Source organism: Dermacentor andersoni, chromosome 9 (genome assembly GCF_023375885.2).
Source record: "Dermacentor andersoni chromosome 9, qqDerAnde1_hic_scaffold, whole genome shotgun sequence".
NCBI lineage: Eukaryota > Metazoa > Arthropoda > Arachnida > Ixodida > Ixodidae > Dermacentor > Dermacentor andersoni.
The window spans coordinates 19,615,412-19,631,965 of record NC_092822.1 but is presented as its reverse complement, the minus strand read 5'-3'; the positions used below and the strand labels follow the sequence as shown (position 1 = coordinate 19,631,965).

Genomic DNA, 16,554 nt, shown 5'->3' with positions numbered 1-16,554 from the left:
TTTTGTGCATGCGTGTGCGTGTATGCGTGTGCGTGTATGCGTGTGCGTGTATGTGTGCAGATGAGGTACAGCGTTCGTGTACTAACACACCAGACGTTTTTGGCCACACACACCACACAGACAGGCATCGTACAGACCGGCGCACACACGCGCACGCTTGCACATACACACTCCAAACCATCCGCCCGAGCTGCCGGCTCGTGCTGGATGCAGAGGATCGCTCCGTTGTTTTCCGTGGTTCGTCCTTGACCCCGTGTCAAAGGCGCCGCCGCCGCCGCCGAAAGAGAGCCGTTCTCGCGGGGCCGAGTGGGAGAGGCGCCGTATACGGGGGAGGAGGAGGAGGAAGAGCCGACGCTGCAGCTCCGTGTGCTCCGTGCGTCTAGGTTTCACGGCCGAGGCTGCGAACGAAGGCGCACCGCCCTGGAGCGCACGCTTCTGCACTATCCGGGACTGCCCCCGCACACGCGCATCGCACACACTAGGCCGTGCATCACGTCCGCATCGCCTTGGCACCGCGCACGTTGGGGAGGCCAGGATCCCGGGCATCTGCCGCCGATTGTATCTTGGCGCTCGACGTGGGGGCCACGGTGTTCGTGTGTGGTGCACGCTGGGCTCTTTAAACTTGAACGCACCCCCCCCCCCCCCTTTCCTGACGATGCGCGCTCGATCCTCACGCGCAGTTGCTGTGCAGTTGCGCGCAGCGCGCATTCGATCATGCTCGGGGCTCCTCTATCAGGAGTACTTCACGTACTGAATGTACGGTAGGTTCAAGCACACAGTTCAGTTCGAGTTCCACCCGCAGTATAGAGGGCGCGTAAGTGCGTTATTTCACGCATAACTCTACGGGTGTTCCAGCATACAGTAATGGCCAACCTGTTAAAAGAACAAAAAGAAGAAAAAAGAAAGCGATTTGAAAAATATGATGCGAGATGCAATTTTAAGACCTACGCTGTTCGGTCGTCGGACCTATGACAACGGAACACCGTATGTCGTATAATCTTATCTTGTATCGTGATTTTTTAATCTTTTTCCCCCTTGAACAGCTTGGCCAACGCCAGTAGGACACGCGTTATACTGTTCGGTTAGTGGAATGGACAAACGTCAAGTGAACGCTCTGTCGCGGCGTTATCTTCATCAGTTTCATTGTCATGTTCATTGGTTTTAGTTACGTTATTGTTATTACTTTATTTTCATTCTTAATTTTTAATGTAGAGAACTGGGGTAGTCGAAGTACTTCCTACTTCAATTTCTCCCCCCAGCAACCCGTGCGTGTATAACGGAACATGAACAGCCAAGCTTGCAGTGCGAGTTGTACGGGCGTTTCCCATCACATATACGGGTTCGGTGGGGTTGGATGTGCTGCACTTGCAAGGAAAGGTGGAAAATAAAGCTCACTAGAACGGGCAAGAAGGACACTAAGGTTAATTCAAATATGGATGCTCACTGACGTTTACGTCTAATGTACAAATACGGTGAAGACGCCCGCTTCTTATCATGAACTGCGCCGTTACATGTCAAAGCCGTTAGTACGTCAGTATTTTGTTACGACAGCTGTGAACCAACTAGACTAAATTATCACCTCCACCGAAGTTGCCCAATGACGAGGTGACAATGCCCGACAGGAAAAGGCAAAACTGCTTCTTCGGCTGCATGTACAGACTACATCAGCCGAGATGCCTGCATCATCCTGTCAACAAGCTATCCGCTAAACAGCAGCGTCTAATCTGTTCTTCCCAGTTCCTTGGAGACTCAATTCGCATTTATTTGAATGAAAAATGTTCGTTGCCAGAAAACTAAATCAAGTAGATAACGAAGCACAGTCAAAAAAGAAGAGTTTCGTGCACTAACCACTGTCATCTGTGACACGGCGAATTTTAGAGTACTGTTGCCTCCAGTTTCTCGCCACTTTTTCTGCGGAGAAAGTGCTCAGAACTCGCTACGTTGAGCGTATTATTGCTCTAGAATATAACGCAATGCTTATCTATGGGTAACATACAAACTCGTCTCAAGCATAGATGCGCTCGAAATCCATGACTTCATCATTATAAGCCAATTTTGTTTATGTACACTGCAGGTCAAAGGCCTCTCCCAGCGATCTCCAATAACTACCCCTGTCTTACGTTAGCTGATCCGCCTGCACATTTCCTCATTGCATCACCCCACCCAGTTTTCTGCCGTCCTCCACTGCGCGTACGGTTAACCTCCCTGCCTTTCCTGTCTTCTCTCTCTCTCTCTCTTCGACTGCGCGTCCCTTCCCTTGGCGCCTATTCCGTGACGTCAAGAGCGGGAAGTTCGAGGTGGCATCGCCATGTGTCTTCTATGTTGTTTTTTTTTTTCCTTACTTACCTAATCTCCTCTCACTGTAACGACGACGTTTTCGGTTGCCCGGAAGCGTAATTTGCCGATGCATCCTAACTTGCACGTTACAAGTTATACGACAGCCAGACGCGCAGTTTCAAAGACCGTTGAAACCCGAGATCCGCGGGCCTCGTTATTTCCCTTCCGCGCAATCTCGTGCAAAGGAGTCCAATAGAAACGCGAATTTCAATGGAATTTGGTTTCAATGGCCATTGAAAGCGAGCGCGTGACTGCGGCGCTAGTATTGCTTTTTCATTGTCGGTGATAAAATTAATATGCGCTGTCACGCACACAGCTGTCCAACTCGAAGAGATTGCGTATAAATGCGCCAGCCAATTGCGTTCGATCAGTTCTATGCCACATCTTTTGAATACCTGCGTCTACGGAAAAATTTTGTTTTGTAGCACGGAGACACTTGAGTACAGGTGCTCCCCGTGTTTTTTTTGTAGGGTGGGGCGATCAGTTCTATGACACATCTTTTGAATACCTGAATCTACGGAAAAATTTTGTTTTGTGGCACGGAGACACATTGAGTACAGGTGCTCCCCGTGTTTTTTGTAGGGTGGGGCTCGTGCTGAATTCTTCGGTTGAAACCGAGTATATAGCGGTCGTCTTTAAACGCAATCATAGGAGAGTATTAGGTTAGGGAACGCAAGCCGCTTGTGTCCCCTAACATAAAAGTCGAAGCAAAAAAAAAAACGTTTTCGTGATTCAGTGGCTGTGGCGTTATTGCACGGAGTAATAGGTCGAGGGCTCGATACACGGCCGCCACATTACGAAGCGGCAAAGTGCGAGGCCTCTCGTATACTTACAGTATCACGTTAAAAAGAGAGAGAGAAAAAGAAACGGGTTGTCGAATTTAATCCGCACTACGAAGCGCCCGTAAAGCCGTGCCTTGCTTTGGCACGCTAAACCCTACAATTTTGTTTTATTTTTCGAAGCGAAGAGGATACATTCCAGTACCAGACAACACGGTCGTCTGTGGCACCAAAGGCTTTCTCCGACGACGAGTGCGAGTGGCTATCGGTACACAAATTTTTTCTACTCGTCTCTTTCCCTCGCAGTTCTTTCACCTACAGTGCGATTTGAATCGCCACTTATTTTTTCTTTGCCGGCCGCGAGGACTTCCACGTAAGGCAGAGGTCACGTGGCCGTTCTGTCGGTCACGCAGTGTTTTGGTCCGGTCCAGCCGCTGACCAGGCAGGCAAGGTCGAGCCTTTGACCACGCTGGCTCTTTGTGGCCGCCCGACTCACCTTTCCGTGAACGGACAGCCGCGACCCCGTGGCGCTGAATAAGCTGGCCTTGGCGACGCGCGTTACCGTGACGTGCCGCGCGTGAGACCCTCTTTATTTCGTTCGATGAGCCGGCGTCACGGAGGCGATGTCACGCGCGGATTAGCGTGTTCTTTGCCCAGCCGACAGGTGCGGTTCAAGCGAAGGCGGACGGGGTGGACGTCCCCGACCGTGGCCTCCGAGAGCCGCGGCACCCGATCTCAATGTGGAGGAGTTTCGTTTATGTGTTCGCAGTGAAATGGACGCGATGACGAGGATGATCGGTAAAATGAATGAAAAGTGAGCAAGTAGGTGCGTATCGATAGCTGTACTTGAGCAGCGTGATGGAACACGAAGCACAGAGACGTAAAAATAGCCAAGAAATGCTTCATACTGACCACGTGTATCTCTCTCTTTTTTTTTTTTTTTTTTGAAGCGATACGGTTACATACATGGCTAATTCATAAAAATAATCAGGCAAAACTAAGGGTTAGCAAATCATTGACTAAGAAGCACTGTTCGCGCACCGCGGTAGCTTAGTACTTAACGTTTTTTTTTCTTGTTTTTATGTATTTGCTTTATTATCCTCCATCAATTCGATATTGGTTTGGCAGAGTATCTTTGTGAATTAGCTTGCTGTCGTATGTCGTGCTGTCTATAGCCGTGTATATCCTTCCAAGACGTTTTTGGCTCGTGAATACAGTGCACGTCCGGTCTATTATTATTTCTTTTTTGGAATGTGTTTTCAGTCGCGCTTCTGGCTCATCAAGTCAGTGCTGTACAAGAAGTCAAGCATAATATACGTCAGTGTGCGTCTCTAAGGGAACACAAGATCGGACGCATTTTGAAAGCCGGTGAATTCTCGCATAAATATATTATTTATTTATTTATTTATTTATTTATTTATTTATTTATTTATTTATTTATTTATTTACAAGTTGTGCGATTCCATAAGTTCTCACAGGGCGGGCCATAGAAAAAGAAAAGTGCAGCATTCATCGTATCACTACAAAAGAGAGCGCGCATCAAGTGTGCTTCATTAGACGAACGAATGTAAACGAAAACATCAATTCCCCGATTGCGGTGCGAAGAAAACACATTCAAGGAGGTCCGCATAACGCGACATCGTTTCTGAGCCGGTTATCGTCCCGGGCAAAAGTATATGGTATTTAAAGCAGTTTATTTGCGACCGGAGAGAAGAAAGGCGCGATTGCTAGCGCGTGCCTTCCGAAATATTTCAAGCGCCACGAACAATTTCTGCACGACGGCTGGGTCCAAGTAGCCGCGCCGTGTTCTTGCTGTCTGTCCTAGGGTGAACCCGTCTCTACGAACCCGTCTGTACGAAGCTGGAAGTTTGCATTGGCTCCAGGTGCACTCTACGCCGGTCCTCTGAGGACGGGCGGGCGGGCATGGTAAAAAAATAAAGGGAATGGAGTTCGTCCGGCGACGGCGGTCATGACGGCGACGTCGACCGGCTCGCCGCTCGCGCGTTGGCGATCAGTCGAGGGAATCGGGGGGGGACGACGACGGTCTGCACGCTCCGCTGCCGTACAACGCCCGCCGCCGCCGACAGGATGCGCCGCGCTGCCGGCCGGCCGGGCCTGAGCACGCGGTGCCAGCGACCGACCGACAAACAAACCAGCGGTCGAGGGGCAGCGCTTGCTCGCTCGCTGGGCTTTTCGCTCTTTCTTTTATTCTCTCTCTCTTTCTTTCCTTTTTCTTCTTATACGCTCGGCCGGAACGCACGGCAGATGCTCTTACTGCTGGCCGCTAACCTGCAACGTGTTCGCCGAAATTATCGTTGGTCCGAGAAGGAACGAACGACCTGGGCGCGGAGCTCGCGCGAGGTCGCAGGTTCCAGCTTTCGTCGCGCCGTTTGTTAAGTAGATGCGAGCTTGGAAAGTTATGCCACCGAAAGAAGGGCCAGCTATGACACACACACCCACGCACGCACGCACGCAAGTATAAACCCCAGCGAATATAAATATTTTCCAAACGAACAAGAAAATAGCCACGGCAGAAAAAAAAAAAAGAATAGAAGGAGAAGAACATGCAATGTTGAAGGCATAAAACATCACATCAAGTCAACCATAGCGGGTCCTAATCTATACGTCTATGCATACTGCAAATTGTCTCGTCGTCCCTAACACAACGCCGCTCGTGGAAAATACCGTCAAGCACGGTAGTGGCTTCAGCAAAGTGGTCGTATGCAGAAGTATTCAGTACGCTTGACTGAAGTGGAGTCGCATTGGGCAATTCGGAGCTTCGCTTTATCCACACCTAAATGTCCCTGGTTTCTTACTCGCCCCCTCAGCACAAAACTGGGCAAACACAAGTCACGCGCACAGACCTGTGCGCGAGGAGTGAAAGGGATATTGGGTAAGAACAGGAGGTATGGCTACGTCTACATGAACCCTACGAGAAAGCGGGTCGAGCCAGAAGTCGGGCTCAAACAGCGTTTACCAGAACTCGTACATGACGGGTCGAAGATGTGGAGGGAGCCTGCGTCGAGGTCAGGGATAATTAGGACAACAGGCCCGGTTACTCGCGGCGAACCACCGACCCGACCCGACCCGCTCGACCCGACCCGTCCCGTCCGAATTTAGACATTTACACGAGGAGCGCATTGACAAGCGCGCTTCAAACTGGTCGGTCTGGCTCACCTCGACTCGATAGTCTCGCTCAGGCCGATACACTAGCCTTTACACGAGCGCGACAGGCTAAACCTCATCTCGACAAACCGACTCGATCCGACCCGCTAAGTTTGGCGGGTTCCAGAAACACCGCGTATGACTGGAAAGCCTCGAGTTTATCGTCGTCCGATTTCAACAGCGCCGAAAACATTCAAGACGTGCGTCAACGCTGTACTGTATATAGCGTCAGACTCGCGACTTTGTTTTCGTGGCTGTTTTAATCCTACAGGTCATCGTGCGGCTCGACAGTCGGCGCTGCCCCTCGTCGGGATTGCCTTTGGCTGGCGTACAGACAGACAGGCGACCGAGAAGTGATTTACGGACGTTTGCAAACGGTCGTAAAACCACTGCTGACAAGAGACACACACTCTCGCTGCCGTCTCCTAGTCTTGCTCTATCTCCTTCGGATTTTTTTTGTTTTTCCTTACCGGGTCTTGCTTCTCTCGTCTCCGGGTGTTGGGCATCCCAACCGCTCCTTTTAGGACCACGCCGTTCTACCACTCAGCGTCTGAAAGAAAGAAAGAAAGAAAGAAAGAAAGAAAGAAAGACAATTCTGAAGACAGCGCCTTTCAGTTCATGTAAATCACCGGTGACTCCCTGCTTCCAGCTGGATCGTCTATGGCGGCGAGGGATTAGTAAACGAAACATGACGAGGCGTGGGCGGTGTCACGTGGTTCTTTTTATGAACCTTCCGTGCCATCGTCATCGCCGTTGTCATCATCATCAACTTAATTCACGTCTCCAGCAGGACAAAGGCGTCTCCCAGCCATCTTGCAGTTACGTGTGTCTTGCGTCAGCAGACTCAACCTGTATATGCCTGCGTATTTCCTTATCTCATCACACCACCTAAGCTTAGGCCATCCTCTATTGCGATTCCCTTCCCTTGACACCCATTCGGTAACTCTAATAGACCACAGGTTAACTACCCCACGCATTACATGGCATGCCCACTTGCATTTATTCCACTTAGTTTTATAATCATAGAATATTAGCTACGATCGTTTACGCTCTAATACACGTAGCCGTCTTTCTGTCTCTCGCTGCTATACGTGACGTCTTACGTTCCTCGTGACGTCATGATGTTTAACGGCGTCTACTGCAGTCTAATTATTTATCGGTAAAGAAATTAGATCGCATTGCGTTTAAAGAAACCATAGGCCCCGTCTAGCAAGTTTCCCGGACATTTCTTGAGCGAGAACGGCCGAAATACGAGAATACACTCAGAAATACGTGACGTACGTCACATTGCAAGTACTGGCGCTGCGGCTTCTGCATGAAATTAATTCATTCATGCAATCAATCATGCAAGAATCGTCCATTAAGGAAAGGAAAATTTCGTTACATTAGTAGGAAACATTCACAAACAAATGTTTGGACCGATAGTCTAAGCGGGTAGCGACTGGTGTAACACAACCAACAATACAGTGCAAACTATTACTAGCAACATAATATAAACTACTGTTAAATAAGCGATTATCAATTAGTAAACATTTCAGAAAACCTTTACGATCACTTTCGGCACAAGTATTCAGACCTCTTCCGTTGATTTAACAAATATGGTCTTGAAAGCACAAATTGAACCCGCAGTGGTTGCTCAGTGGCTATGGTGTTGGGCTGCTGAGCACGAGGTCGCGGGATCGAATCCCGGCCACGGCGGCCGCATTTCGATGGAGGCGAAAACACCCGTGTGCTTAGATTTAGGTGCACGTTAAAGAACCCCAGGTGGTCGAAATTTCCGGAGTCCTCCACTACGGCGTGCCTCATAATCAGAAAGTGGTTTTATCACGTAAAACCCCAAAATTTAAATTTTTTTTGAAAGCACAAATTGAACAACGTAAACAGGTTTGCCGGTAATCTTAACCGCTCGTTTATCTGGGCGGAGACCTGCCATTTAATGCCTTTAAAGCACAACTATTGATCTGTGTAAAAATGTGCGATATATAATGCCTGCGTTGTGCATGAGTGTAAGGGGCGTTTCGTATTATATCTGTTGACGTGTGTCTGCCGCAATCAATAGCTATAAAGGTGGCATTACGGCAGAGACCGGTCTTCCCCATAACATACCAACGTGTGTTGCCGCGCAGATCTACTACTGTAGCAGTCGAGCAGGGCTAGTAGCCTGCGAGGCCAACGGCTCGTGCTACCTCGACGTTCCTTAACCCGCGCAACCATCGAGTTATCAGCGCACGAACGTGCAGCGTTTTTTTCTTGGGAAGCGGCGACCGCCGCAGTGCTCTCCCCGCTCAGGATGCAAGGACCGTGTCGATCTCTACCGGTGGCAGCGACCGACAAAACTTTTTTCTAGACGCGCCTCTCTTCTCGGTTGCTGCTAGCGCCAGCGCTCTCGGCTTCCATATTTTTTCCCCTCTTCTATGCTTCGACCACCTTTTCCTTTCCACGGCCGCGGTCTGGAGTGCGCGCGAGCGAGCGCGTACTCTGCAGACAGGCCGCGGCCTATCTCGGCTTGCACCGGTGCATGTACGCGCCTATGAAGCTGCGGGCAAATATTTTATTGCGATGGCAATTATATGGACACTCCAGGCGTATTTATGCCGTCGCCGTCGCCGTGAGGTTCCGTATGAGTGAAAACGTGTCAGGGTGAGCCGGCGAACGCGGCGCAATCTCGCGTGCGCGAGCGAGGAACGCAGCCCGGGAGCGGGCCCTCTCCTGTCGCGCGCGAGGCAATGTGGGTGAGCCGAGGGAGGAGGAGCGTTCTTCTCTGGCGGCTGCTACGGTGCCTCGATGTCCTCTTCGCCCGCCGTTCCGCACAGAGTGGAGATAACCGCGGCGTCTACTACGGCCTTGGCCACGCGAATCGCGGACGCCGTAGTCGTAGAATCCACAAGTGCAGTATTTTGGAAACGCCGGTGGAACAATTCCCGATTCCGTAAGAAACAGTTCCGTGAGAAACAGTTCGCTATTCTGGAGTTATCGGGGCCCCGAAAGTCCGTATTTGGCCATTGACAGTCACTTGGGCCGGAGTTGGTTGCCAAGATATACGTACACGCTCATACAGAGCGGGATCTACAAGGTTTGATCTGCGAGACTCGCCGTCAAGATAGGACCTCTGTACGAGAATTCAATCAACAACATTATATATACGCTGACGTACCGGGACTGAGATTTCGGCAAGAATAAAATAAGAAAATGAAAAGAAAAAAGAAAGAGAGCTAGGTTGGTTTTTGTTTTCTGCAGTAATAATACCTTTTTTTCCCCCTCCAAATGATTGAAATTGGTGCTTTGAAAGTTACTTGGCCAATCTAAATTGATTTAATGTAGGTTTTTATTGTCGCAAGTTGGTTAACCCGCTGATAGCGAGCAAGCAAACCATGATCATGAAGCGAGGATCTGTCCAAGCAAAACCTGTCCTATTCGAAACGGGCTAGGTCGTTGGCTTGAGCTCCCGCATAATGTAATCTATTTTTTTGCACCTGCATTTAGTTTTGTTCTTTCGTTCAGCTGCCCCTTCTGTATTTAATAACATGAATTCAAGACAATTATTGTACTATCTATGTAAGCTGCTACGATTGGCTTCAGCTGATACAACAGCTGCCACGGTGCACTAACCTTTAAACGACCGTGCGGAATACGTCTCCCACTTTATTTCAATGCCCCTAACTCCTGTGGGAATACACGCTTCTGCTCAATATTTCGGGTAAATCTGGAGTTATCCTTTCACAACGAAAGGTTGCAATATGGTACTGATTACATTACAGCTGGTTAGTAGTTGCGGGGGCTTTTCTGTACATCGCAGTAGCTTTTTCTTTGCGCGTGCTTCCGCGCTCGTCGGCCACAACGAGAGGACCGAAGATGTGAATACCTGTCAGAAATGGTAGGATGCCATACTGAGCGCAAATTTCGAGGCCTCTTCTAGCACAGTACTAAACTTTCCAGGTTACGCCAGAGGTATGTCACCGCTAAGTGCCCACAGGGAGAAGAAATGTTCCAACATCTCTATTTCCCGCTATGTAATAGAGGGTTTACATCGACGCCATTGCGGCCGCCATCTTGGGGTACTAGTACTTCCAGCTGTTGAGCAAACAAGAAACGAGGCGTCGAGGTAGCCCGACAGGCGCGTCTTGCGCCGAGCGACAAACTGACAACAGTATTAACCCGGTGTGAAAAACGGTCACCGTCAAAACGCGAAACGATGTACGCGTGATATGGTGCGCTGACTGTCATCGTGGCCACCATGTCCAGGTACTAGCACGGTGAGAAGCTGCGTCCGTGACGTCACGGTAAAGCTATCTATAAGTTCGTGAAGTTTTTCGCTCTCGGATGCCTTTATTTGGCCGATAATTAGCGTTTATTGAAGGTTTGTTAAGGTTTGATTGATTTCTTTACAGCAGCAGCACTATAAGATTTCAAGCTTCTTTTGAAGGGCTTAACGAACAGCGCTTGTACGGGATATGGCTTCTAAATAACTACGTGTGTCCTAGTGAGCACACACTGCTGCCAAGGAAGCGTGCTTTCCCTGCGGAAACCTCGATGCCGAGTCTTGCCTTCTGCAGCAGCCCGCGGCACTGCGTGCAGCAGCAGCTCAACCGAACAGAGACGAAGAAGAAGCACGTGAGAAAGGAAGGAAGGAGAGAGCGAAGGCGCCCGGCACGCACACATCCGCTTTTCTTTTTCCAGAGAGAGGGAGGGGTGGGGTCGAGCAGCCCCAGTGCCGAGCGACCATCCGGCGGCGGCAACGGCGCACTGCCTCTGCTGACCTTGATTCTCGCTAGAGAGAGAGAGAGAGAGAGAGAGAGAGAGAACGCCACGCCAGGGCGCCTCTGCTTCTTCTACTTCTTCTTCCATCGCCTCCCTCTCCTCTGGAGCAGAAAATGAAGACTCCCCCCCCCCCGTCCCGCTTTGACGACGACCCCCCGGCAGCGGGGCCGAAAAAGCCAAAAGCGAAGGACCCCCCCCCCCCTCCGCTACCTCCTCTCCTCCATTCCCTTTGGCTCTTGAGCGGCGGAGCCGCACCAGCCAGCCTCACGAACGAGCGGCTCTGTGTACCACAGTTTCGCGGTGACGGCTTGTCGTTCGGCTCCTGGATCGTCTTGTGCCAACACCTGCGGCGAACGTCTAGGTTAGGTAACCAAATGCAGCGTAGAGGATCATTTAAAGGGACACTAAATAGCGACATTAATGCTGTTTGTAAGGTACAGCACTCGAAAACTCATTTTCATTTATTTGCAGCAAGACGTATGGCTATAGCAGTGGATTGAAGGAAAGCGAGGAACATCCTCCTTATTAAATACAAAAAAAATTTCGGGCCGGAACCACAGCGCCGTCACGCGAGTGTGACGTCACGGATTTCAAATCAGTTGTGCCGTTTTGAACAAGGAAACTTTATCCAAGCTTGCTAGGTTGATATTGAGATTCTTTGAGATGGCAATGCAGTCCTGCTTCACCGATAAGTAATTAACTGGACTCGATTAGAAATCCGTGACCTCACGACGAGTCTGCAGGAAACCTGTACGAGCTGCAGCAGCAGGGCAGAAAGCAATTTGGCATCTCCGACAAAAGCCTTCGCGCTGGAGCGAATTTTTCGATTATGTTCCATTAACTTCTGTCGCCGAGACTGCGTGGTTTCATAATTAAGTCAACTCCCTATCGATGAGCTCTTGCCGGGAATGAGGCGAATGCATCCAGAAAATAGTGAGACTTGAAATCAAATCGAGTCAATCGTATTTTATCGGTTAAGGATTACAGAGTTACAAGATACGATATACACGAAGAGGTACCGTAGTCAGGGACTGTGCTGAGGCCTCCTGCCAGAAACGTCGATAATGCTGTGACTAAAGGTATGCCGGACGTCGATAATGAAGACTTACTCGCACCTGCGGCGCTGGTACTGAGTCAGTCATGTCGGATTAAGCCTTTCTCGCGCCTTACGGCCCTCTACCTTCAAAATAACATCACTTATTTTCCTGGGGGAAGAGTAGGGCCCGTAGTAAAGAAACGGGCCCGCACCTGCTCAGTAATCCACTGAGCGGCAATAAAATTTTCTCTCTCTCTCTCGTGACAGGCTTTTCGTATACTGCTCTTCGTGACTTTTCAAACGCATTACTTAATGCTCCCTCTGCAAAAAAAAAAAAAAAAGCGTGCAAATATCGATAGGTGGGAGCCGCGGACCTAGCGAAGCGGAAGTTCCCACTTTCGCTTCTAGGATTCTAATACGCCAGACGTACCTTTATACACTTTGTTAAATAAATCAAGTTACAGAAACTGGACCTAAACACCGATAATTTTTTTTTTAATGTAAAGGCTACGAAAATGATACTAATACAAGAAAATTATGACAACTGACAGAAAAAGAGAAGTACAGAAAAGGAAGCTATTAGAAAGACATATTAAGACTGCATATGCATTAAGCGGGAAGAAAAAAAAAACAGGCAAGTACATGTTTCAAATAGGAGGAGAACTGTAACTAGAACAACAAGGACATAAAACAACACCAAGCAGCCCGCATACTCTGACAAATGATCAGAAGTGTGGGTAGTAACTATGAAGTTCTTGAAGTATTTTTTTAAAGCTGCGCAATATGACAAAATATTTTAAGAAGTGATATGGTAAACCAGAATGAGATGTATAAAAATGGACCCTTGGTTTACCGCAGTTGGTTGCAACTTGAGGCACGGTGAAGTTTTTGGTATGAAGAAACCTAGTATTAAATCTAGCCTTTGTCATAATCTGTCGATAAATTGAAAGTTTTTTTTTTTTTTTCTGGGCTGTCGTAAAAGAAGAAAAAAAAAAGGGGGGGGGGGTGGAGCAGCGAGCTAACGTGCAGGTATATCTCTCTCTATCTAAAGATATAAATGGGACAGGTGAGCTTCTGTTCAATGAAAGAGAGATGGAGAGAGAGATATACAAGCTTTAATAATATGCTGGAGATGTAAGCCTGGCTGATAGCCTAACATACTACTCCACTCCGATGAGGTTTCTGCTAGCGCAGTCGGCTTCTGCTAACAGTTCTTTCTGTGGGTTGCCGCTGAACGAAAAAGTTCAGCCAAATGTTTTATTTATTTATTTATTTATTTATTTATTTATTTATTTATTTATTTATTTATTTATTTATTGTTTCTACATTCGCCCCAAGGGCAATCAATATCGTAGAAGGATAGTTTAGAAAGAAAATACACATAAAGTTATGCACGAAAGTCAAAATTACAAATCATATATTACACCGAGCCCAAATTTCAATGAACACGCAATACAGCAATCAAAATAGTCTAGTCACAACTTATTGCACAGTACAACATATACGTAAACTAAGGAGTGTTTACAATATATATATATAGATGCAGTGCACAATATGCATGAACAAGATATAAGATTTAATAGCTAATACACCGTTCTCGACATGGAATATGAAATAGAACTTACAACAAGTATTATCAAAGCTAGCATTCAAGCTTAATCATTTCATGTGGCCGTGCACGCAACTTCACCGAGGGCGTCGTTATTAGACGTGACAATGTCGTTCGGCAACCGGTCCCATTGGGAAATAATGCGCGGAAAACAAAAAAAAAGTCCTAAAAAACGGACGATTTCACGTGAGGGCTCTTATTTTTCTCAAGTGATCAATTCTTAAATATACATAAGCTCGCAGCTGCAGATACATATTCGCACTGATGCCAATCTGATATCGCGAAATTTCTTCAAGCAGTGGATAGACGCCAGAAAGTGCGAAGTTTCACGGAGATATTCCGCGATAATGAATGTCTGAGCGCAGTAACATTGGTATTACGTTGGCAGGAATCCGTTACGAAGCGAGTAGCTCGATTCTGAAGGCGTTCCTAGGGAATCGACATTTGTTTTGCTTATCCATAGCCGCCGCAGCTTCTGCATACTCAAGGATAGGCAGAATTTTTAGTTGTACAAGTCCCTATCGGCACTACACGGACCACTTCTAAAGTTTCTTATATGAAAGTGCATAACTCGCCTTTCAGGTAATATATTCAACGTGTTTATTCCAAGTAATGTTAGCTCGAAAGAAAGCTCTTAAGTGTTTCACGTCGTTGAACATGGTGGCTGACTTCGGATCTAAGTTGCACACTGTCTCTATATTAGAGACACATTTAGACTCATTTGCCATTTGAGGCAACAACCTGATATGTGGTCAAGGTCCCTCCGTAGAATAGTAGTAGTATCGTCTATCTGTGTGTATTTCTCTGTACAAAACACAATATTGAGCGCACAACCTGTTTCTTCTTTATTTTATACCTGTCCTTGTCATTTGGATTTCGCTTGCCTACATTGAGAATTATTATCGATGGTTTTTCTTTTTTCCATTATTTCCCTCTTCTTCTTCTTTCTCCTTTTGTTCCCTTTGCCCCTTTCCCCAGCACAGGGTAGCCAGCCGGTACTTACACTGGCTAACCTCCCTGTCTTTCCCCTCCTTTGTCTCCTCCTCCTCCTCCTTGTCGATGGTTTAATGCACAGCTTTGAGGGGGTGCGTAAGCCAACGCCGTATTGACTAATGATACAGGGCTCATCACTCTGTGTAGCTTAGTGTCGTCGTCAGCTGGCTTACAATGTGCTCAGCTGGAAATTTCCGCTTAATGTGCCGTTTCGTAGGTATTGCTCATTTTTAAATTAGCATGCGCACGAGCCGATTGAAATTCTGCAATTTTTTTGTTCCCTTTTCGTGGCGTAAGGAATGCTGCAAGCTTGTTTTGAGAAAGTGCGCTGCAATATGCCAGAGACACAATGGTGGTCCTCTGAACACATATTGTCTATGATACGCTGATTTGCTGGAAAGTACGTTATACACATTGTGCATCCATTCCTGGTAGGAGCTAGCCATTGTTGGCGGGGTCACTTCGTGGGGCTTCACTTTGTGGGCCACTTGCAAGACAGTCTATTTCAGAGCAGCTACGTTCTGAGCGCCTATCAGCTTTGTTGGAAAGGCTTTTCTTCCCCGGAAAGGAGTGCGTCGAGCGGCCACTGGCGCGGCAATATTGCGTGTATTCGCGGGCCTCTGTCACGCTCGGAAAAACACCTTTATGTAGTACGTATTGAGCGACAGAAAGCTGTATCGGGAGTGTTTCATGTTGCTCTACAATTTTCTCGTTGACACTATTTTCGTCTACTGATAACATTAGAGAAGTTAATTAGTTTTAAGACTAACTATGTAATTAGGCGGAATGCAAAAAAACAACACATTTGAGCATCTCCAAGCGAAGGCAAACAACGTACATCACCTTGATTTCGTCCAGCTACGTCGCATTTGCATATTTTCATAACTTGGTGCGTGATACTTGGGACACCCTCTAAATAGTGCAACTGAAGTTGATCTGCTATGTGCCACCGTAAGCTGCCCATATCACTCCTCGTAGAGGCAAGACGCGTGTCGAGTGAGCTCCTGAATGACACTTTGCAATGTGGTGAACGCGGTTTAAGTCATGAATCCGGGACCTCAAAGAGGTGCGACGTAATGCAAACGTACTTCTCTCGCATTTGCCGCTGAATCTCCACTGACATCTTTATATCTTCCTTTGAGACATATTTCTTAATTCAGCATTTTCGTATATCTCAATCCTACCACATTGATTGCGGCAGGGTGTCAGCGCCGGGCTGCCTACAGTTATCTTCACACGAAACTATGAGGCATCGTGCATGTGTGCTTGTACTTGATAGCTGCCAGCAGCATGCGACGAGCGAGACTCGTAAGTTACTTCCATAATTAGAGAGCTTTAGATTAGGGTACGCGAGCGGCTTGCGTGCGCAAGAACTAGGGGCCATGGTACTTCGCATGCGCAGACCCCTACGTCAGAGTCTGCGCATGCGCAGTACCGTCGCCCCTAGTTCTTGCGTACGCAAGCCGCTTGCGTCCCCTAATCTAAAACTCTTTATTAATTCCTGCAGAGCTCTGCGTTTCGGAGGTGTACTTTACTGCCTCATGCTCGGACTGTAGAGCGGCCGTATAATCTCCGGAGAGGATTCGACGACGAGTCGAAGTGTCGTCTCTCTTGTCAGTTCCGAGGCCAAGATGACATTTGACGGCGAGGTCACGAGTTCTAATCGTGCACGCTTTATGGGCTGACATGAGACGCGCTTGTATCGTGAGCTGCGAGCCAAGTTTACGAGTGTGTAAATAATATATGGGTGGAGAAGATACAGCGTGTTTGTTGTTCGGAGAGCCTCCGCAAAGGTTCGTTTTATCTTGTTTCGTGTGTGCGTTCATGTGTGCCTTTGTCAGACAAGAGGAAAGAGACATTCGTGGAGTTGGCAATGG

General features: G+C 48.0%; 1 long non-coding RNA gene across 1 annotated transcript in view; it reads right to left on the bottom strand.

Annotated features, from left to right (window-relative positions):
• The window catches only part of LOC129383780 (uncharacterized), a 48,787-nt gene extending 35,904 nt beyond the window's left edge, over nucleotides 1-12,883 (bottom strand). Inside the window, exons 1-2 of the long non-coding RNA XR_008611651.2 lie at nucleotides 11,250-12,883; nucleotides 6,752-6,831 (exon numbers count right to left, since the gene is read on the bottom strand). This is a non-coding gene — a long non-coding RNA (uncharacterized lncRNA). The remainder of the gene's footprint in view (nucleotides 1-6,751; nucleotides 6,832-11,249) is intronic.
• Between the last annotated feature and the right edge of the window lie 3,671 nt (nucleotides 12,884-16,554).